Source organism: Equus caballus, chromosome 11 (assembly GCF_041296265.1).
Source record: "Equus caballus isolate H_3958 breed thoroughbred chromosome 11, TB-T2T, whole genome shotgun sequence".
NCBI lineage: Eukaryota > Metazoa > Chordata > Mammalia > Perissodactyla > Equidae > Equus > Equus caballus.
In genome coordinates this window covers 48,032,095-48,054,964 of record NC_091694.1, presented here as the reverse complement: position 1 = coordinate 48,054,964, position 22,870 = coordinate 48,032,095, and the positions used below count along the sequence as shown (strand labels likewise).

General features: G+C 50.1%; 1 long non-coding RNA gene across 3 annotated transcripts; it reads right to left on the bottom strand.

Annotated features, from left to right (window-relative positions):
• Positions 1-20,514: 20,514 nt before the first annotated feature.
• Positions 20,515-21,995, bottom strand: LOC102150433 (uncharacterized). 3 transcript variants are annotated; one of them, XR_011423065.1, is made up of 3 exons: positions 21,855-21,995; positions 21,332-21,740; positions 20,515-20,762 (listed from the first exon to the last, which is right to left on the bottom strand). It is a non-coding gene; the product is annotated as an uncharacterized lncRNA (long non-coding RNA). The 3 variants fall into 3 exon arrangements; XR_011423066.1 differs by lacking the exon at positions 21,855-21,995 and having other exon boundaries at positions 20,897-21,429; XR_011423067.1 differs by lacking the exon at positions 21,855-21,995 and having other exon boundaries at positions 20,892-21,416.
• Between the last annotated feature and the right edge of the window lie 875 nt (positions 21,996-22,870).

Genomic DNA, 22,870 nt, shown 5'->3' with positions numbered 1-22,870 from the left:
GGCTGCTGCCCCATTCAGGGCTGGTCACGGTCACCCCTTTCCTGGGTCCAGCCCTCACCTCCACCAGGCCAGAACGCCACCTTGCCTTGGCTTTCTGAGCCAGGCAGGGACAAGGGGGCAGCTCCCGGGTCAGAACTCCCAGGACTTGTCAGACCAGGGAGGCCGGGTCTTGGCCAGGAGGGCAGCATCAAAATTGCTGAGGACCAACCGCCCTGAGACTATATACACCCAGGCTATATGCTGAGACTCCTCAGCTTCCAAGTGCAGGCTCCCACCAGGGGCCCAGGATTTGACCCCTCAAGGGCTTCTGGATGAAGAGGCTTTGCCCCAGAGCCATCTTAGGAATAAAGCTGAAGACCATCACATCCCGGGAGCAGGAGGCCAGCAGGGGGCAGCACAGACTCACGGGCCATCAGGTAGGAAGCCTGGGTTCCAACCCCTAGAGGAGCCAACAGGACTCTTTGCCCTCTGGGCTTCCGCTTGCCCATTTGAAGACCGGTGGTCATGGTGATGAAGGGATTGGACGGCCCAAGAAGGTCCACTCAGCTTCGTGGTTGCATGTGTGTCCCTCATTCAACTCGGCTGCGGGCTCCTTGAGGGCAGGCATCCTGCCACCATCCCCATGAGGGGCCCTGGAAGTAGGTCCCATTGATTTCTCCAAAGTCTCCGGGCAGATGCTGCTGCCTTCTGACCTTCCACATGGGAGCCAGGACCCAAAAGTCCTGCTTTTCAAAGAACAGAAAAACTTCCACATGGACACTGACAGGAAACAGTTTTTGAGGGAAAAGCATAGACTGGGGAAGACGATGTGGTGCATGATCTGGAGTCCCCAGTGAGAGAGGAGGACACGGGAAGTGGATGGGTCACCCCCATGCGGGCTGCAAATCCTTCACCGCGTGTGGCAGCCCCCTCCCAGCCGCAGCAAGACTCAGGCTGTCTGGCATGGCAGAGTCATCAGTCTCTGCAAATTGAAGCATAATATGTTCAAAATCACTTTCCCTTAAAAGTAAATGTGCACTTCTGGGTATATAGGCAAAAGAATTGAAGGAAAGGACTCAAGCGAATACTTGTACACCCATGTTCACAGCAGAGGCCAGCCCTGGTGGTCTAGTGGTTAAGATCCGGCACTCTCACTGCCACGGCCCAGGTTCATTTCCCGGTCAGGGGACCACACCACCCGTCTGTTGGTTGTCACACCATGGCGGCTGCATGTTGCTGTGATGCTGAAGGCTATGCCATTGGTATTTCAAATACCAGCAGGGTCACCCATGGAGGACAGGTTTCAGTGGAGCTTCCAGACTAAGACAGACTAAGGACCTGGTCACCCACTTCTGAAAAGACTGGCCACGAAAACCCTATGAATAGCAGGGGAACATTGTTTGATACAGCACTGGAAGGTGAGAGGATGGCGCAAAAAGACCGAGCAGGGTTCTGCTCTGCCATCCACAGGGTTGCAAGGAGTCGGAATCGACTGCACGGCACTAACATGTTCATAGCAGCACTATTCACAATAGCCAAGGTGGAAACAACCCCAATGTGTATCAACACATGATGAGTGGATAAGCAAAATGTGGTACATCCATATAATGGAATATTATTCAGCTTTAAAAAGGAAGGAAATTCTGACACATGCTACAACACAGATGAAGCTTGAGGACATTATCCTAAGTGAAATAAGGCAGACACAAAAGAGCAAATATTGTATGATTCTGCTTATATGAGGTACCTAGAGTAGGCAAATTCATGCAGACAGAAATTAGAATAGAGGTTCCCAGGGGCTGCGGGTGGGGGCAACGAGGAGTTGTTTAATGGGTACAGGGTTTCAGCTGGGACGATGGAAAAGTTCTAAAGATGAGTAGTTGAGATGGTTGCAGGACAAGGTGAATGTACTTAATGCCCCTGAATTACACATTTTAAAATGGTTAAAATGGTAAATTTTATGTTTGGTATATTTCGCCAGAATAAAAAAAGGAAAGGTGGTGATTGTAATATCAAAAAAGTGGCAACATGCTAGGTTCCAGGTTTCAGGGGATTGAGCAAATAAACAATGGTACTTCTATACAACGGAGCACCCGACAGCCCTTTACAGAACGTTAGTCTACGTTGATCTGAAAGGTGTTCAGGATATGACAGTGAATCGCAAATAAGAGTGTACAAAAGCCATGTCCAGTATGACCCTATTGAAGTAAAAATAACAAAAATAAATACAACAAAAACTTGCGAGTTGGCCCATCGTAACTCACTTGGCTGCTTGCCCCGTCAACTCTGACCAACACAGAAGTTCATTTGAGATTATTCTTAGCGAAGCCCCTCCAGAAGGACTCCCATTAGAGTTTAAATTTGTGTCCTTTTTGTTTTTTTAACAAAAGAAATTTCCAGCCTCAGAGAAGAGAAGGTGAGAGGAAATCACCCCAGAATCATACTTCAGAAATTCCCGGGGAGTCTTCTTGTAGAGCATGAATCAGTAAGGATGGCTTTGGCTGCAAGGACACCCAGCAGCAGCTAAACATTAATGACCTCAGATGAGAAGAAGCCAGGAAGTAGGAGGTTTCAGGGTTGGTTAACTTGTTGACACCATGACATCATCAAAGACTCCAGTGTTTTCTGCCTTTCCTCTTCATAAATCTTATATAAATTTTTATAGTGTTGGCCTTTGGGTTTTTTATCTATTGCTGTAGGAAAAATCCCCTTTAAACAACAATAGTCGCTTATTATCTCTCATGGTTTCAGTGGGTCGGGAATCCAGAAGCAGTTTAGTTGGGTGTTCTGGCTCCGGGTCTCTTGCGTGGCTGCAGTGAGTTATCAGCCAGGGCTGCAGTCATCCGAAGGCTTGACTGGGGCTGGAGGGTCCGTTTCCAAAGTGGCTCACACATACGGCTGGCAAGTTGGTGCCAGCTGTCGGCTCCTCTTCACAGCACCGCTTGTATGTGCTCCTGGTACGGTGGCTGGCTTCCTCTAGAGGGAGCAATCCACTGGGGACCAAGGCAGAAACTTCAATACCTTTCATGACTTAGCCTTCTAGGTCTGTATTCTGCTGTATTCTATCAGTCACAGAGGCCAGGCCAGATTCATTGTGGGAGAGGACCACACAAAGGCATGAACACCAGGAGGCGAAGCTCACGGAGGTCACCTTGCAGGCTGGCTCCCACAGCCTTCGTCTTGTGGCTGTCATCTCACATATAAAAAGGAAGGAGATTCCTCCTGAAATGTGTTCACGTGTATTTATCAAGGAGGAAATTCTTTCCTAGAAATCCCCCAGCTGGCATTTCCTCAGGACCTACTGGCCAGGTTGGAGTCACACGTCCGTGCCCAGCTGCAGGAGAGGCTGGGAAGGTGGGCGCCATGGAAGGCTGCCTCTGTCAGTGAGGAAGAAGAGGGAGGAAGGCAGGCATTGGGTGAGCAGATGGCTAATCACCTCCGCGCCCGAGAGAGTCGTCTGCCCTGTGAGAGCGACTGAGCAACCACATTCTCAGGAAATGTGAGAATGACCAACTACGTGCAGAGGGTTCAAACAAGCTCCTGGTGTGGATTCCCAAGGAGGAAAGGAAAATCGAGGTTCTGAATCTAGGAGGCGGCAGATGCCAGAAACTATCCTAACCCAGAGCTCCTGCAGCTAGTGGACACCCCAGTTAGAGGGAAGAGCGCAGGAAAGAGAGCCGCTGAGAGCTGCAAGCTTGGGATCTCAAGCCTGGGGGCCCCCTAGCAGAGCTGAGCATCATTCACCAGCATGTCCTGGGGACGGGTAGGGCCCAGACTTCAATAGCGACACCATGTGGCCATAAGAAGTCACAGCAGTCATGAACTATTCCAGGCAGGGAGTAAGCCCTCAAATTTCCTGGATCATTCAGGATTCAGTCCGAGATTCAAGATCCTGGACTTCTTGCTAATAAAACGTGGGCAAGCACGTGCAATTAATTGGGAAAATAAAGGCTGTGACCATATGGTATGCCACATTGTGGAACCCACCATATTTATAGAGCATATACTGTACACACAGCAAAGAGTGGAAGGATATATCCCAGAGGGTCAACAGTATTTATCTCAGGCTCAGAGAATTATAGGGAACCGTTTTCCTTTCTTCCCTTTCACTTTTTCTTTACTTACCAATAATAATAATAGCAAAAACTAACATAGCACCTACCATGTGCTGAGACCTACAAGCAATTGCGAAGCAGGTCTGATAATTATACTTATTTTCTAGACGAGGAAACTGAGGCACAAAGAGGCTACGTAACTGTTCCATCTGGCTCTGAACTCTGTGCACCTAACCTCCTTGCAGTACTACCTTCTTGTCTTATTTGTATATGCTAATTTTTCTGCAGTGTATCGCTTAGGGAACAGTTTAAAAAAGAAAAAGTAGTGGCAGGTATAGTTTTTCTAATCACACAAAAAAATATGAAACAAAACCAAATAAACGTGACTGTGTGCTATGTGTGTGGCTGCAGGGGTCCGGGCTGCCAGTGCCACGTGGGTGCAGCCCCACAGAAAGGTTGGGACTGGGGACCTGCAGAAGTCCACTCTCAAAAAAAAAAGCAAATGGGGGCTGGCCCCGTGGCCGAGTGGTTAAGTTCACGCGCTCTGCTGCAGGCAGCCCAGTGTTTCGTTGGTTCGAATCCTGGGCGCGGACATGGCTCTGCTCATCAAACCACGCTGAGGCAGCATCCCACATGCCACAACTAGAAGGACCCACAACGAAGAATATACAACTATGTACCGGGGGGCTTTGGGGAGAAAAAGGAAAAACTAAAATCTTTAAAAAAAAAAAAGAAGTCCACTCTCCTCTTCACCTGGGCTCTCCTGATTTGGTAGCAGTTTTAAGGGGGGTTTTTGTTGCTTTTTTTTTAAGATTGGCACCTGAGCTAACAACTGTTGCCAATCTTTATTTATTTATTTATTTATTTATTTATTTATTTTGCTTTTTCTCTCCAAATCCCACCAGTACATAGTTGTATATTTTAGTTGTGGGTCCTTCTAGTTGCAGCATGTGGGACACCGCCTCAGTGTGGCCTGACGAGCAGTGCCACATCTGCACCCAGGATCTGAACCAGTGAAACCCTGGGCTGCCTCAGCAGAGGGCACAAACTTAACCACTCTGCCACGGGGTCGGCCCCTGGCAGCAGTTTTGAAAATTCCTTCCTTCCCTTGGAATCTGTAAATACAGGGACAAGCAGTTCATAGGGACCCAGCCCTGGTGAGCGATGGGGCAGGACTGGGGGCAGGGTGGGGATAGGGGAGGCTGGCAAACTGGTGGGAAGATGGGAACAGAGGAGCAAAGGAAGACAGGGAAAGGGAAAGAGGAAGTGGGCAGAGATGGATGAAAAAAGGAGGGAGAGAATGTTCCAAACGCCCCCCGATCTAGGCTCTCACTGCTTGCTGAGCTTTCGACACCCACCCCATCCACTTCCTGTTGCCGCCTTCTACTGATATTTCCAAACTCCACTCAGAGGTCACCTCCTCCAGGAAGCCCGCAGGCTTGGCTGAGTGATTATCGTTTTCATACTTACTGCACCTTACCAGGATTTTCTATCTCACCATGGGTCAGCGAGCCTCTTAAGGGGAAGGCAGTGTGTGAGCCCTTTCTGCCTCCCCTAGAGTCTGGCCCAGGCTTTGACCAAAGCAGGACAAACAGCTGTTCTGAATGAGTGAATGAACCTTGCTTCTCAGGCCACCAGCTGCGCCAGCCTGGGAGTAACAGCAGGCTCTCACTTTCAGCAAAAATATTGCTGTCGCTCTAGCCTTTACCAGCAAAGCAGCTAGAACTCTGTCCCCATCTGAAACTATGACTCCACACACTTCTTTTGGGACTGTGCAGAGGGAGTCTTGCGTGTGCACAGAATGCCCTCTCAAGTACATGACATCTGGGCTCTCTCTGTACACGGGGAACCTCTCCGTGAGGCTTCCAGCATCTCTCAGAGATGTGGGGAAGCCATTCCTGTAGCAGTGTTCACAGCTCCCTCCCCTTTGCCGTGGACTGGGGTCTGAAGAGCAGAGCACGACCTGAGCGGTGGGCAGGGCTGTTCAGGGCATCACTCTGCCTTCCAGCACGGGAGGTTTGCTCCAACCAAGCCTGAGGGCCTGACTTTCTTAGGATTTAGGGTGAATTACTTTCCAGAGGACAACCTAGACCCTCGTGCAAATAGACAACACGCGTCTTCCTCACGTATCCAAGCACAACTGAAAGCCACAGGAGGACATAGCCGAGACTCAAGCGTGAGTCCTCACTCCCAGTGAAAGAACTTGGAGACCCAGGGGACAAGAGGCTCAGGTTCTAGTCCCAGCTCTGCCCCAGGTGTCCCGTGCTCCACCTGTCATCCCCTGCCACCAGAGAGAAGAGAGAGAGAAGAGGGCGTCCCCGGGTTCCAGCTCCGTGAGGCTACCCCACCCCCAAGCCTTGGAAAGAAGAGGCCCTAGAAGGTGCATAAGAGAGCAGACCCCAGAGAGGGCACTTGCCCTACTCGTGGCCACAGTCCCCTGGGAGCTCAGGTGGCAAAGAGGTGCCCACGGCCTCATACCAGGCAGCTTGAACTAGTTATCTATTGCTGCTTAGCTAATGACCCCCAAATTTAGTGGCTTAAAACAATAATGATTTTTTTTATTATAAGAATTAAACATCGTGACCAAGCAGGGTTTATCCCAGGGATGCAAAGTTGGTTTAATATCTGAAAAATTAATTAGTAATATATCACATCAATAAACAAAAAATCATATGATCATTTTGACAGGTGCAGAAAAAGCATTTAACAAAATCCAACACCCTTTCCTGATAAAAACACTCAAACTAAGAATAGAATGGAACTTCTTCAACCTGAAAAAGGGCATCTATTAAAAATCCAAGCTGGGGCCAGCACCGTGGCCGAGTGGTTAAGTTCAGTGCACTCCGCTTCTGTGGCCCAGGTTCACAGGTTCAGATCCTGGGTGCAGACCTACACCACTCATCAGCCATGCTGTGGCAGCAACCCACATATAAAGTAGAGGAAGCCTGGCAACAGATGTTAGCTTAGGGCTAATCTTCCTCAGCAAAAAAAAAAAAAAAAATCCACAGCTAACACCATACCTAATGGTGAAAGACTGGATGCTTTCCTCCTAAGATCAGGAATAAGACAAAGATGTCTGCTGTCATCACTTCTACTCAACATTGTACTGGAAGTTCTAGCCAGGGCAATTAGGCCAGAAAAAGAAATATAAGGTACCCAAATTGGAAAGGAAGAAATGAAACTATCTCTACTCACAGATGACATGATCTTGTATATGGAAAACCCTAAAGAATCCATTAAAAGACTATTCAGACTAATAAATGAGTTCAGCAAGTTTGCAGAATACAATACACAAGATCAATATGCAGAAACCAATTGTATTTCTATACACTTGCAATGAACAATCCAAAATGAAATGAAGAAAACAATTCTGTTCACAATAGCATCAAAAAACAAATAAAATAGGGGGCTGGCCCTGTGGCCAAGTGGCTAAGTTCACACACTCCACTTCGACAGCTTGGGGTTCGCCAGTTCGGATCCTGGGCGTGGACCTACACACCTCTCATAAAGCCATGCTGTGGCAGCGTCCCACACAGAAGAACTAGAATGACTTACAACTAGGATGTACAACTATGTACTGGGGCTTTGGGGAGAAAAAAAAAAAGGAAGATTGACAACAGATGTTAGCTCAGAAGAAGAAGAAGAATGAAGTGGGACCCTTACTTCACAGCATATACAAAAATTAACTCAAAATGGATCAAAGGTCTAAATTTAACAGCTAAAACTATAAAACCCTTAAAAGAAACCATAGGGGTCAATCTTTATGACCTTGGATTTGGCAAAGGATTCTTAGACATGACACAAAAATTATGAGTAACAAAGTAAAATATAGATCAATTGGACTTCATCAAAATTAAAAACTTTCATGCTTCAAAAGACACCATCAAGAAAGTGAAAACCCAACCCACAGAATGAGAGAAAATATGTGCAAATCATACATTTGATAAGGGACTTGTATCTAGAAACTATAAATAACTCTTACAATTAAATAATAAATAGACAAATAATGCAATTTTACAATGGTCAGGGCCAGCCCCATGGGCGAGTGGTCACGTTTAGGCGCTCCGCTCTGGCAGCCCAGGGTTTTGCTGGTTTGGATCCTGGGCGCAGACATGGCAGCGCTCGTCAGGCCATGCTGAGGCAGCGTCCCACATGCCACAACCAGAAGAACCCACAACTAGAATATACAACTATGTACTGGGAGGATTTGGGGAGAAAAAGCATTAAAAAAAAAAAAAAGAAGATTGGCAACAGTTGTTAGCTCAGGTGCCAATCTTTAAAAAAAAAGGTCAATGAATCTTAATAGGCATTTCTTCAGAGAAGATATACAAATGGCCAATAAGTACATGGAAAGATGCTCAACATCATAGTCATCAGGGAAATACCATTCAAAACCACAGTGAGACACCACTTCACACCCACTAGGATGGCTAGATAATAACAAGTGTTGGTGAGGACGCGGAGAAATTGGAACACTTGTACACTGATGATAGAAATACAAAATGATGGAGCTGCTTGGGAAAACAGTCTGTCAGTTTCTCAAACAATTAAATGTATAGTTACCGTACCCAAGTTATAAACCCAAGAGAAACGAAAACATATATCCACATAAAAACTTGCACACGAATGTTCAAAGCAACATTTTTTATAATAGCCAAAAGGTAGAAATAACCCAAATGTACATCAGTGGACAAGTGGATAAACAAAGTATCGTATATACATAAAATGGAATATTATTCAGCATTAAAAATAAGGAATGGAGGCCAGTCCAGTGGCACAGTGCTTAAGTTCACCTACTCCACTTTGGTGGCCCAGGGTTCGCAGGTTCGGATCCCAGGCACAGACCTACACACTGCTCATCAAGCCATGCTGTGGCGGCATCCCACATAAAATAGAGTAAGACTGGCACAGATGTTAGCTCAGCAACAATCTTCCTCACTGAAAAAAAAACCAAAAGGAATGAAGTACATGCTACAATATGGATGAAGCCTGAAAACATCATTCTAAACGAAAGAAACCAGTCCAAAAAGACCACATATCATATGATTCCATTTAGACAAAATGTCCAGAATAGAGAAGTCTACAGAGACAGCAAGTAAGTTAGTGATTGCATAGGGCTTGGGGATGGGGAGACGTGGAGGTAGGGGTGAGAACTAAAGGGCACAGGGCTTCTTTCTGAGATGATGAAAATGTTCTAAAATTGACTGTGGTGATGGTTGCCCACATCTGAATATACCAAAAAACACTTGAATTGCAGACTTTAATAAGTGGGTGAATTGTACACTATGTGAATTAGAGCTCAATAAAGTTGTTAAAATATTAACAATTCATTATCTCACAGTTTCACCCAGCCAGGTATTCAGAAGCAGGTTGGCTGAGCAGCTGTGCCTCAGTCTCTCAGGAGGCTCCGTTCATCCGAAGGCTTGACTGAGCCTGGAGGGCCCACTTACAAGATGGCTCACTCACACGGCTGGCAAGATGGTGCTGGCTGTTGGTGGGAGGCCTCAGGTCGTCTCCACGTGGGCCTTTCTACAGGACTGATTATCCTCATGGCATAGCAACTAGCTGCCCCTGGAGTGAGCCATCTAAGAGACCACAACAAAAACTGCAATGCCTTTTATGACCTTGCCTTGTAAATCACCTACCATCACCTCTGTCATATTCCACTGGTCACACACACCAGCCCTGATTCACTGGGGGAGTGAATACACAAAGGCATGAACACTAGGAGGTGAGGCTCATTGGGGGCCATCTTGAAGAGTGGCTACTATGACGAATTTCCCAGCTTTCCCATAGGAGACCACAGAACCCATCTCATCCTTCCTCACACCCCTCGGCCCCACCGCCGGTTACCATCATCCCCTAAACCCTGATCTTCCTATCCTACTCTCTACCTCCCCTAATCTGACCCACTTTCCTGCTCCTCATCCCTGTGAGACCCATAGTCTACCAGCACCAAATTCCCCTCCACTCTTAAGTTCTTCTCTTTTACAATCCGTTTACACCTTTAAGCCCTGGGTGAACCTGACCATCACATGATGACATGGTTTCCCCTGCAAACTTTTAGGAGGAAGGTGCTGGCTTTTTTCCCCTCCTACCCTTCATTTCTCAGAACCTGGGAGCCTGATGGATGTCCTTCTTGCTGCCCACTGCTACTTCCAAACCATTTTCCTTCCCTGTCTTTCAAAGCCCCACTTCCTGTGACGCTCATGGCATCAGCCTCAGCCATGTATTCTCCTTGCCCACGTCTTCAGTGGGCCTCCTGGGCATCCTTTCATTCACCCAAGACTTGGACGCCTGACTCATCCTCTTTCTGTCCTCCCTGCTCCTGTCACCATTTGGGTGACTTCGCCATCCACGCGGATGATCTCACCATCACCTGGGCCCCCTGCTCCCTCCACTTCTCCTGTAAGAGTCTTTTTCTCCATCTCAGCAATCACTTCTGTAGTCATCACTGTCATCAGCACCGCCTCTGAAATGATCACTTACCCGTGCCTCCAGCGCCCTCCTTAGCCAGCTTTGCCTTCGTGGGCGTGGCCATCATCGCCCTTAACTCTTTCACTCCTCTCTCCCTCCCTCGGCTGACCTGCCAAAGCCCCAGCCCTGGCCTGACCCTGCATTTCATACCTGCACCTGAACAGCTAGATGTCACTGGAATAAACAGAAACACAGACCATGCCAAGGAAACTGGTTTTAAACTCACCCCACAGACCACAGTGGCCAGCGGGCAGTGCCCAGAAAGCCTCCTATACCCTTAGAATATTCGCTTTCCCGCCCTCCAAAAGACCATCTCATGTCACGTCCTCACATCCCCACACTCTGTGCCCACTTCGGTCTCAACTAATGCCCTCACTTCATACGTAATGGGGGCAAGGAGACGCAGCAAATAAAAAAGAACTCCCTCATCTTGGCCCCCCGCAGTCCATCACCCTTCCTCCTGGAGTTTCGGAGGAAGACGGCCCGCCCCCAATCAATGGCCGACCCTCTCTCCCCTTCTCAGTGACTTTGTTTCCTATAACTACCTGCTTCGTCAATCTCCTCCTCTCCACAAGATCCTTCCCGAGGCACGGAATCACCATCTACCTTTTTTAAAAAGTTCTCCGAACTCCCACCCCTCTCTAGTCACCAGGCTTTTTTCTGCTCCCCTTCACAGTGTCTCCCTTTCCTGGCCTGCATCCTCCTCCACTGCCCTCCGGTGTGTCCTCACTTCTCAGCTGAGACTGCTCAGGGTATCGGCAGATCAAGGTCACCAAATGGCCTCCTTCTAGCCAGACCAATGGTTGCTTCTGTCTTACTGCTCTTGGCCTCTGGGCAGTGGGGCACCCAGATGACCCCACCCGCTTTAAGCACTTTCCTCTCCCAGCCTCTGTGCCCCACGTACTCTTCTTTCCCTCCTGCCTCCTGGCTCTTCTCTGCTCCTATAGCTGGGTTTTCATCCTCTGCTGTCTGCTCTGTAAGCAGACCTAGAGCATGGCCCTAAGCCGTCTTCTCCACCCTCTCTGCTCCCTCCCCGCTTCTCCCTCTCTCTTTCTTTTTTTCTTTTGAGGAAGATTAGCCCTGAGCTAACATCTGCTGCCCATCCTCCTCTTTTTGCTGAGGAAGATTGGCCCTGAGCTAACATCCGTGCCTGTCTTCCTCTACTTTATATGTGGGATGCCTGCCACAGCATGGTTTGCCAAGTAGTGCCATGTCCACCAGGATCTGAACCGGCAAACCCTGGGCCACGGAAGCAGAATATGCGAACTTAACCACTGCGCCTCCGGGCGGCCCCTCCCTCTCTCTTTCTTTCTCTCTCTCTCCCTCTCTTCCTCTCTCTCTGGTATCTCAGCCAGCATCATGGGGCTAAAGGTCATCTCTATGACTTCCAAATCCGAATCCTCAGCCTTGACCTCTCCCCCAGCCTCAGACTTAGATTTCCAACCATCTCCCTGACATCCCCATCCGGACGTCCAACAGGCATCACAAACTCACCACGGCCAAAACAGAATTCTTGGTTCCTCCTCTCTCAAACTTCTCACACCCCTTAAGGCACCATCATGCACCCAGGTGCTCAAGTAAAAAGCCGAATGACGGGCCAGGCCAGTGGCGTCGGGTTTAAATTCCCACACTACGCCTTGGCAGCCCAGGGTTCATGAGTTTGGATCCCGGGTGCCAACCTACACACCACTCATCAAGCCATGAGTGGCAACGTCCCACATACAAAATGGAGGAAGATTGGCATGGATGTTAGCTCGGGGGTAATCTTCCACAAGCAAAAAGAGGTAAGGAAGATTAGACCTGGGCTAACATCTGTTGCCAATCTTCCTCACCAAAAAAAAAAAAAAAAAAAAAGCTGAATGAGTCTTTTCCTTCCTTTGCCCCCTACATCCAGTCCTTCAGCAAACCCTGCTGACTCCACCTCTAAACACAGTTTGAAGCCATCCTTTTCTCTCCATCTCCATCACTACCGGCATAGTCCAGGCCACCATCATCCCTTGCCTGGACCACTGCAGTGGGATGCTAACTGGCCCCTCTGCTTCCACCACTGCCCCCATCAGTCCACAGTCCACAGTCCACAGCAGCCGAGTGAACTTTGTAAAATGGACATCAAAGTCACTCCCCTGCCTCAAACACTCTAGGGCAGAGACTTTCCAAAGGCTTGTACCGCATGCAGAGTACAGTCGAATTTCCTTCCCTGCCTTCAGGCCCCGGGGATCTGGCCCTGCTGTCTTGGCCCCGCATCTCTTTTGCCCTCCCCTGGCTCTCCCTGTTACAGCCATGCTGCTTTCTCTGTTCCTCAAACACGAAAGCTCATCCCCATTTCAGGGATCTAAACATCCCCTCCACCTGGAAAGCTGCTCCTTGAGATCTTTGCACAACCGGCTTCTTCTTATTCAGATATCAGCTTAAATGTCACCTCCTCCAAGATCCCCACCCTGACCACTCATTTAAAAAAGTCACCCACGTGGCCGGCCTGGTGGCGCAGTGGTTAAGTTCACATGTTCCACTTCGGTGGCCCGGGTTTGCTGGTTCGGATCCCAGAGGTGGACATGGCACCACTTGGCAAGCCATGCTGTGGTAGGCGTCCCACATATAAAGTAGAGGAAGATGGGCATGGATGTTAGCTCAGGGCCAGTCTTCCTCAGCAAAAAGAGGAGGACTGGTAGCAGATGTTAGCTCAGGGCTAATCTTCCTCAAAAAAAAAGTCACCCAGTCACTCTCTGTCCCAGTTTCATAGTCCACCACTCTGTTTAGTCCCTATCACCATCTGACAGTTCTCTTGTTCGTTTATTTCTTTTTCTTCTCCCCCACTGTCTGTCTTGGTAGCTGCTGTATCCCCACTGCCACGGTTCCTGGCACTCAGGTCCTGCCCATTCACATTTTAAATAAGAAAGAATTGAATTGCTGTGTGACTTCAGGTGGAGCAGTGCTACTCTCTGAACCTTTTCTATGAAATGAACTTAAGGGACTGGATAAGCTGTTTGCTTCTGAGGATCCATCAGCCTTTAAGGAGAGTCAGAGCTATGATGGTCCGTGACCACCAGGTGTCGCTAAAGACTAAGACGAGACCCCTCTTGGCCAAGCTGCAGTCCTACAGCGGGGCCCAAGCACCTAAATGGTCTGCCACTGAGAGGGTCTCCAAGAACACGGGGTCAGCAGGTGCCTTCCAGGGATGCCCCCGAAGTGAGGGGTCTCCAGTGACTCAGCCAGCCAGGCAAAGGACCCAGGGCTGGATGCTGGGTTGTCCCTGAGCCTCAGTCTACCCATCTGTCCATCGGGTGTAGAGTCATTGCCCAGCTTCTTCTAGTTCAGACTCTTCCTCTGTGGTAGTATTGGGGTGGGAGGAAAGAAGACAGGAGAGGAGAAGAAGGTCCCCTTTTCTTCCCTCCTTTGCTCTCAGGGGCCCTTCCCTCAGGGCAGGGACATGCCCTTTCCTGGATTTGCTCCCGGTGCCCACACCTTCACCGAGAAGCTGCCTCTGACAGGGCGGAGCATCATCGTTCCGCCTGTGACGAGGTGGAAAGGAATATGATCTTATGGGATTTGGGGAGTTCCTGGAGGAGGAGGGGAAATGTATCTTTCTAAACAAACAAGTGTTAACCATTATTAGCTCAGGGTTCAACGAAAAGAGGCCGCCAGCCAGACTTGCCAGCAGGCCAGAGATTGCAGACCCCTGGTTTAGAGGAAACCCCATGGCAAGCCATTGAGGGTCCCTGGCATCAATTTAACAGAAGAGCCTCAGGGAGAGGTCTCCACTTTCCAACATCTTCCCTTTCTTCCTTCAGATAAAACATACACCAAAAAATATGCTCAACACACTGCTATGCGTGACTCCAGGGGAGAAGATCTGAGAGAGAGAGTTGGGGTTCTGAGGGAGGGAGGCGGAGAGAAATGCTTGGGGCTCCAGGGAGACTTGTCCCAAAGCCCAAATCTCCAGTAAGAATGACTTTCACTGCACACATCAAAGTGGTCTAAATGGTTACAGTGGGCCGGTTACGCCTCTCGCAGAACCCTCATCCTCATCCTCAGCCTGCTTCCAGCCAGCCCCAAAAAGAAGGGGAGGGCATGCTTTCAGGGGCATATTCTGACCCAGAGCTAATGAGAGACCCGGGTACACGGCCTCCTGGTCGTCCTTGTCAAACACCCAGGCAAGCAGGGCAGGAGCTCCCTTCCAACACAGGAGGGACAGCCCAGGCTGGGCCTCTCCAGGGGAGCAACCCGAAATCAGAAGGCAGAATAAAACAGAGACAAGTTTACATACATAAATGTCGGTATGGATGTGTGCATTTATATATCAGATTTATCTAGATATAATTCACATACTATACAATTCACTCATTGAAGTTGTACAACTCAATGGTTTTCAGGATAGTGAGTTGTGCGACCATCACCACAATCAACATTAAGCCGTTTCATCACCACAAAAAGAATTCTTGTATCCATTCACAGTCACTCCCCGTTTTCCCCAACTTCTCCCTTCTGCCCGACCCCAGCTCTGGCAACCACTGATATACTTTCTGTCTCTATGGATTTGCCTGTTCTGGACGTTTCATATAAATGGAATCATACAATATGTGGCCTTTTGTGTCTGGCTTCTTTCACTTAGCATAATGTTTTTAAGGTTCATCCACGTTGTAGCATGAGTCAGTGCTTCATTCCTTTTTATGGCTGAATAACATTCTATTGTTCTAATATTCTAATATTGTAAACACTACAATTTTTTATCCAGTCTCAGCTGACGGGCATTCAGGTTGTTCCACCTTTTGGTTGTAACACATAATGCTGCTGTGAACATTTGTGGACAAGTTTTTGGGTGAACCTAGGTTTTTAACTTATTGAGTCTGTCCCTAGAAATAGAACTTCTAGGTCAAAGGGCAGCTCCAGGTTTAACGGCTTGAGGAACCGCCAGACTCTTTCCAAAGCAGCTGCACTATCCTACCTTCTACCTTCCTCCACAGGCGTGAGGGTTCCCATTGTTTCACAACCTCTCAAATGTTTGTCATCCGTCTTTTGATTCTAGCCATCCTGGTGGGCGTGAAGCAGTCTCCCATTGTGGCTCTGACTGGCATTTCCTTCATGACCAATGATGCTGAGCATCTCCTCATGTGGTTATTAGTCATTTGTATAACTTCTTCGGAGAAATGCCTACTCAAATCCTTTGCCCATTTTTATATTGGATTCTTTACCTTTTTATTTTTAAGTTGTAAGCATTCTCGATATATTCTAGACACAAATCCCTTATCAGCTACATGATTTGCAAAATTTTTCTCCCATCCTCCCATGGGCTGTCTTTTTACTTTTTTGATATTTGCTTTATATGTTTTAAGGATATATTATTAGGTAACACAGCTTGAGAATTGTCTCATCTTGCTAGGTTGTTCCTATAAACATGATGTAGACACTTGTTTTCCTTCACAAATATTTTTGTCTTAAATAATATTTTGTCTGATATTTGTAGAGGTACACCAGCTTTCTTTTGGTTAGTATTTTCTACTTTCAAAACCTTCCATATCCTTGTTTCAGGCGTTTCTTTCGTAAACAGCATGAAGCTGGACTCGTTGAGAAGCCACTCTGACAGCCAATCTGGCCACGTTGGTGCGTTTACAGTCACCGTGACTCAGGCAAATCGGGGGTGCCTGCAATCTGCCACGGGCTGGACGGGAGCAGGGAAAAGCAATGGCCATTTATCAAGTGTGAGTCTTGTGCCAGCCCTCTGCTGTGTGTGTCCCACAGGTGGCCTTGCTCAATGCTCTGTGTTGACGTAAACATCGGTACTCCCATTTTATAGAGAAAGGGTTCAAGGCTCTGCACAGTGAAGTCACCCAAAGTCACACAGCTAGTAAGCGGCAGTCATGGCCCTGGCTGGGCTCCAGACCCCAGTCCCACTACCTGCAGGGGCATCCAGGAACCCTTCCAGAGTGGGGAGAAATCCAGCTGGAACTTGAAGATCAGATTATAATAAGTAGAGAAGGCAAAGGCTTTCCAGGCAAAGGGAACAGTCACAACCGGGTGACAAGGTGCATCAAGGTCAAGAGGGTGGGGCCCCCGTTCCACTGAACCCAGCCCACCCACCTTGCCCACCCACCTAGCCCACCCTAGGTGTAGAAGTGCCTATTCCCACCCTCACTCCCCCCTCCCCTCCCCGTCCCCCTGTATTTCTCCTGCCCGTGACATGCACACTAGGGTGAGGCTGAGAGCTTCGGCGGGAATCCGGGAAAGGAGGTGATTCTGCTCTGGAGGGGCGTGGGGGAAGTGTTTAACCACCCACTGAGTGGGAGTCTTGGAGCATTTGCCAATTACCGTGGTAATACTCCCACCGAGGCCAAACTGTCAACATCTCCCCACATCGCAACTCAGAGTTGGGAAGATATGCACCCAAACAGCTCTCACAAGCTGGGAAGAGCCAGCTCCAGGTACCACCCTACTCCCTGCTGGAGAAGTCCGCCAAGCGGAAGGTGGGAGCTGCTTCCGGAGGCTGGGCCTTCCCAGTGGAGTGCAGACACCTCGTGCCTCCCCTCCTCCCGCTTCTCCTCCTGCTCCTCCTTCTGGGTAGTCTCTGCCCTTCAGCTAGGGCTACGAAGATACAGCCTGTCAGAGTGGGATAAACTGAGGCTGAAAGAGCGAGTTGCTGGAGACAAGAGATGCATCTGTTGAGTGTTCACATGCACCTGCAGTGCATGCAAGACCCATGTGTGCCTGTCCACGCCTATGCACACTCATGTGTAGCTGTACGTGCATGAATACACCTGTGTGTTTGGGGGCTGTTCTTGAGGTTGAACCAGAACATGGAACTGTAAGTGGTGATTTTTTAAATGTGATTCTTAGAAAAGTACCCATGTGGGCTAACAATGCCCACACTTGGGTCCTAAGCTATTAATTACAAATGGCTTCTCTCTGCCTCTGCTCTTCTGAACCCCTTCTCCGTCCCTAAGGGCACCAGAACTTGGTCCAGCCTGGGTCCCACATATGGCCCAAGACAAAGCTAGAAACCAGCTCCTGGGGGTGGGCTGAGCCAGGTGAAGGTTCATGGGCTATAGCCAAATGCTCAGGTGAGTGGGAATCCTGGTCAGGGAGGGAAGCGAGTGAGAGAAAGCCAGGGGGCTGGGGACAGGCTGTCAGCAGGAAGGAGGCACGGTGGGGGTGGAGCACAGAGGGCAGAGCCAGTTGTTCAGGAACGGGTGCTCGGGACCAGCAGAAAGGCCCTTCAGCCCTCTGCCTGCACGCACCCTGGGCCCCACTGCACACAGGCTTGTGGAGGCAGCAGAAGGACACGTGTCTAAATCAACCCGAGAGACCAGTGCCTGCCAACTACCAGCTGACTCCATCACTCAGAACAAATGGCATTTTCTTGACTCCAAATATGTTTGCTACTGGGCAGAACCCCAAGGAGAGGCTTGATTCTAGCTGACCACGGAAATGCTCAGTTCCAAGAAAGGGAGCTGGGGCCACTGAGCCTCCCAGGGTCCCCAAATGAAGCCTGACCTCTCCACTCACCTTGTCCCCAGGACTCCCTCCCCTCTCTTGTCCTCTCTCCCCACATTGCCCTGCCCAGCTCACTACATCCACCACTAGGTAGTCAGAGTTCTCCCAGAGGATTACTTGCAACTAGGTACATGAGTCCCTGTGAGTGTTCACATGCACCTGTAGTCCACGTACAACCCTGAGTGTGCCTGTCCGTGCCTGTGCACACTCAGGTGTGCCTGTAGGTAATGAGCACACCCGTGTGCGCTTAAACAGGCACATACATACACACTGTGTGTGTCTAAACCATGTGTGCCCAGACCTTGAATCCTCTTTTCTTGGGGTTATTTTGCCAGTATTCCACATATCACCTACAATGGATGTTTGTTTTTTTTAAAGATTTTATTTTTCCTTTTTTCTCCCCAAAGCCCCCCGGTATATAGTTGTGTATTTTTAGTTGTGGGTCCTTCTAGTTGTGGCATGTGGGATGCTGCCTCAGCATGGCCTGATGAGTGGTGCCATGTCCACGCCCAGGATTCAAACTGACGAAACCCTGGGCCGCCGAAGCGGAACACGGGAACTTAACCACTCCGCCACGAGGCCAACCCCTACAATGGATGTTAAAATGACAGTGACTTACAACTGAAAAGTCCCCTAGAAGTCATCCAGTTCAACACACAGTGCTTCTCAGCGGGTCACTACTGGTATTCGGGAGGAGTAATTCTTCCTTGATGGGACCAACTCCCAGCCCACGCATGAGTTTAGTATGCCTGGTGCCAAGACTCTAGTAGGCACAAAATGTTAGTAGCAGCCCATGTCATTGTGACCCCCGGAAATGCCCCCCACAGGTTTCCAACCTTGTGGAGGTGGGACAGTAGATTCCCAGGTGAGGACACTCCAGGCCTTACTAGTGGCTGAATTTTCTCCACAGAATCTCTGGAAATGGTCAGGCCCCTGTTCTTAAACTCCCAAGGAATTGTTAGCAGGCTCCCTCCTGAAGCCACTTACCCCATCCACAGACAGCACTACCTGAGAGAAAGTCCCACGTCACTAGTCCCAGTTCCTCCCTCAGGGGCCACTCAAGGGCTGACCCCAGTCCTCCCTCAGGGGCCACTCAAGGGCTGACCCCACTCATTGGGGCCTCACAGTGCCCCTAGGAGGCCAGGAGCTGCTGTGTGGTGGGCCTCACAAACCAAACAGGTGTGGGTGTGTCCGGCGGGCTGGTGGGGCTCCTAAAGACTCAAGGGGCTCAGCCCAGAAGAGAAGAAGCCCGTGGGACCAGCAAGAAAGCTGCAGAAACAAAGGGGAGTGCTGAGCCAGGCTGGGTGGCAGCTCCCAGGCCTGAGGCTTGTGGATTCAGATGTCCACAGACACTGAAAGGACTGCCTTCTCTCTCACCCTTCCTGTCTACTGCTCCTCTAGGAGGGTGAGTGGGTGGGTGGGGAGGAGGGGGCGCTGGGAACCGAAATGAAAGAAAAATTGCTCCCCACTGGGGCTGAGGGGGCCCCTGCAGGAGCTGGTGTGCCATGTAGCATCAGGTGGTGAGGGCATGGGTGGGCTGGGGGTGCCCAAGGGGGTTGGGGATGCATGCTGCTCATGTCTCTTTTTCTTTATTTTTTGAGGAAGATTGGCCCTGAGCTAACATCAATTGTTGTCAATCTCCTTCTTTCCTCCCGCCCCCAAAGCCCCAGTACACAGTTGTATATCCTAGTTGTAGGACATTCTAGTTCTTCTATGTGGGACGCTGCCACAGCATGGCTTGATGAGTGGTGTGTAGGTCCACACCCAGGATCTGAACTGGTGAACCTGGGCTGCCAAAGCGGAGCATGGGAACCCAACCACTGGGTCACAAGGCGGCCTCTGCTCATGTCTTTTGATGGACCTATGAGGTTGCCGGGCTACAGAGGGGGCTAGGCATAGCTTTGTAGAAACTGCCCAAATGCTTTCCAGGCTGGTTGTCCCTATGTCCACTGCCCACCACACTACACCAGTGGTCCAGCCACTCCACGTCCTCCAGGCGCCTTTTATAGATGAGACCAGAGGGCTGGGGCCTGCCTGGATTGGGACCTTACAGTGCCAGTTGTCCCTCACCTCATCTGGGGAAGAACTTTTTTGCCTGATGCAAATCCTTGACCCTTCAATAATTAGCATTCCTGATTAAAAAATACTTGAGTAGTGTTACATAGCTTTGATTGAGATGAAGACCTTCTCCGGAAGTTAGAGCTCCACACACAGCCAGCCTTCCAGCTGGCAAACAGGCTAATGATGTCTACCCAGACTTTTAAAATCCAGTTTGATGATGATTATCTAATAATTTTTTTCATATCAAATGTTTCTCCCAGAGGGAATCTTTCAGCTGGATTTTTCCCAAGCATCTCCCTTTGCAGCAGATATGTGATAAAACCGTAACTTGTGGTCTCATCAGTGTGCCTTCTCAGGCCCTCTTTCCTCATCAGCTTTAACACCACTACTCTTTTCCACACAGCTGATTAGAGGAGAAAACCGAGAAAGAAAAAAACTCAAGTTGGCCAAACAGAAATTGTGTGGGGAGATTATCCACAGGACTTTATTTTCAAACGCGTTTGTTTGTTTTTAGCTTTTCAGAAAGATCCCCTAATGTTCCTTTAAGAGTTCCCGGGCAGCCTGAAAACCCTGGTGGCCCAAAGCGCATCCCCACCCCCCGCCGCACAGGACACGTAAAAAGGAGAAGAAAAACTCAAAACTCAAGTATTTCGCCGCCTCTGCCAACTGCAGGTGAGAACTTGAGGTAAAGGATCCGAAAGAATCCTGTGAGTCAAGGGGAAAACAAGGTTTGATTTACATAAGTCTCGTTTTGACCAGATTTTCCCCCAACGTCTTCCCACCCCCACCCCCAGGCCCAGAGGGGTGCCCACCGTTCCCGCCAGCCGTCCCTACCTCACCTCCGGGCCGGGCTCTCAGGTCCCCACATCCAAGTCCGGCCCAGCCACCTTTCGGCCGGTCGCCGGGCGCACAGACAGGTCCCCGCGGCCTGAAGCACGGGCCGGGGAAGTGGCAGGGACCGCACACGCTCACACACTCACACGCTCGCACCCCGCGCGGGCGGCGGCAGAGCTGGGACCCGCACCGGGCCCGGAGCGCACGCCCGACCCCCGATGCGCGTCCCCAGCCTGGGGGTCCCGGTCTCTAAGCCCGGGGCCCGGGAAGCGGCTCAGGGTCAGCGCGAGGAGCGCGCAGGAAGCGGCCCAGTGCCCGCGGGGGCCCGCCGGCCAGCCCTCTCCTGTCTGCTTTCTTTATGATTCTAATGCACTGCTGGGGACACCCTTTGTCAACCGGAAAGAGCTATGCAAATGACGAGGGTTGGGATTATTACTCACAGGCGCTGGGTTTCAAAACCACTTAGAATATTCTAGCCCCAAATGCTGCCTGCCCCGCGCCCGCAGGCTCGCGCTCGCCTTTTCCTCCGGCGCGATCCGCTGGGCGGAAACCGCCCGCGAGCCCCGCCCGCGCGGGGGGTCCGGGGTTTGCCCAGGGGCGTGAGCGCGGAGACCTTGAACTTGGAGCGGGACCGGTCAGGGCTAGGATTCCTCCTCTGCGCCCGGATCACTGTTTGACCCCAGACGAGGCACTGCACTTCTCCCAGCCTCAGCATGGTCGCCTCTGAAACGGGGGAGGAGGCCCTGCTGCTCCCTTAGGGCGCCGATCGTACCAGCTTTGCAGGACCGGGGCCTGTGACGGGTCAGGAGGCGGCAGTTTCCAGGGCTAGTGGGAGGACTAGCAGGGTTGCTAGATTTAGCAAATAAAAAAAAAAAAAGGATACCCAGTTAAACTTGAATTTCAGATAAGCAGATTTTTTTTTTAGTATCTAAGTATTTCTCATGCAATAAAATTGTTCATTACCTGAAACTCAAATTTATCTGCCAACCCTAACAGAGAGATTAGGTGCTTATAATGGGTTCTCTTGTTGCCGGCTGAGAGAAGTCTTCATTTGGAATTGAGAACTCTGGGAGAGACAAGGTGAAAGCCACTGGCTGAAACACGGGCAGAAGTAGAAGGATCTAGAACAAGGGCAATGGACTCTAGGCCTGATTGACCACCTTCTGCTCTCAGGCCAGCAGCAAACACATCCAGAAGCCTGGATGGGGGCTGCGCTCAGTGGGCCCCTGTCGTCCCCTCCCCCCACCTCTAATTTACCAGCTCCTCCTCCAGCTCTGCTGGTCTGGCCACCAGGCCACTCCCTAACCCACCCTCCCCCAAGCCAGAGGGACAGGAGGAAGCACCACAGAAGAAGCTAGACCAAGGTGGTAAACCAGGAGTAAAGCTAGGTCTACATTAATTATCTTCCAGGGAACCAGATTGTGTCATTGCAGAAAACCAGGAGCAAGACACACCCCAGAGGTGGTTTAACCTGCTGTGGCCAGACTGGCCAACTGAACCATCCCTTGGCTGGACACGTGACCGCTCCATTCCTACAGCCACTGGGAGGACATTCATCCAACAAACATTTCCTCTGTCCATCCCACAGGCAACCTCCAAGCCATATCTCATCCTCCATCCTAACCCCGCCCCCATCATCTGTCTGCCTATCCCTCCTCTACCTCACCCAGGCAGTCCCGTAAGGCCACCCCTGCTGTCTCTCAGGGTCACCAGGCCCCACCGCTTGGCTCAGACTCATCAGCGGTCACCTGAACTTCTGCGGCCTCCTCCCCGCTCCCCATCTAGCTGAGCTCTGTTTCCAATAAAGCAGGTCTCATCTTGCCACTCCCTGCTGCACATCCGTCTGTCTCGCAACAGAGGCCAAGTCCCAGCCCTCAGGGACAGAAAAGCAGGACAAACCAGGGTGCCTGAATAAAACATGCCTCTTCAGTCACCGGGGAGAAACTGTTACTCATCCCAGGTGAGGGGGCGGGAAGACA